Source organism: Octodon degus, unplaced genomic scaffold (assembly GCF_000260255.1).
Source record: "Octodon degus isolate 3935 unplaced genomic scaffold, OctDeg1.0 scaffold00098, whole genome shotgun sequence".
Taxonomy (NCBI): Eukaryota; Metazoa; Chordata; class Mammalia; order Rodentia; family Octodontidae; genus Octodon; species Octodon degus.
The window spans coordinates 1,590,041-1,590,759 of NW_004524674.1; the positions used below are offsets into that span (position 1 = coordinate 1,590,041).

General features: G+C 30.2%; 1 protein-coding gene across 1 annotated transcript in view; it reads left to right on the top strand.

Annotated features, from left to right (window-relative positions):
* Window positions 1-719, top strand: part of Kiaa0753 (KIAA0753 ortholog) — a 92,274-nt gene that overhangs the window by 36,840 nt on the left and 54,715 nt on the right. The gene's annotated exons all lie outside the window — the stretch shown is intronic.

Here is a 719-nt window from a genome sequence, read left to right on the forward strand (position 1 = left end):
TTTTTTTTTTTTAAATTTTACTGATGGTCATTGCTCATCTTCCTGATGATTTTAGAATGAGTTTTTCAGGTTCCATGAAAAATGCAGTTTTTCATGTGGGGGTTTTGATTGGTATTACACTGAGTTTGTAGATTAATTAGAGAAGTAACATCTATTCAGTTTTCCTGTACATTTATTCATGCTCTTCTTCTGTCCTTTCAATTCAGTTTTATAATTTTCTGCTTAAAAACTTTAGAAATTCTTGGGCTGGGGAGATAGCTCAGTAGAATAAGCACCTACCTGGCAAGTGCAGGGTCCTGAATTCAATCCCCAGTACCGCAAAAGAAAGAAAGAAAGAAAGAAAGAAAGAAAGAAAGAAAGAAAGAAAGAGGTGTTTCTTTGTTTATTTTGAATTTCTTGATTCCTAGTGAGAGTTATTTCTTCATATCTTCATTAGCTATGTTTATTTCATCTGTTGTGATTTGCCTACTTTTATCTTTTATGTCCATGTAGGATTATAAGATTTTTACTTATGGATGTGTAGAAGGTCTTTATATATTCTGGACCTTATCCTTTTTTCACTTTACATATATTACAGATATTTTCTCCTAATTACTTATGTTCGAAATTTATGACACTTTCTTCTGGTAGAGAAAATCTTTATATCATAGGCAAATTCATCAGTCTTTCTTACCTAGTTAAATATTTCATAAAATAATTCACTTTGCTTTTTTTTTTTT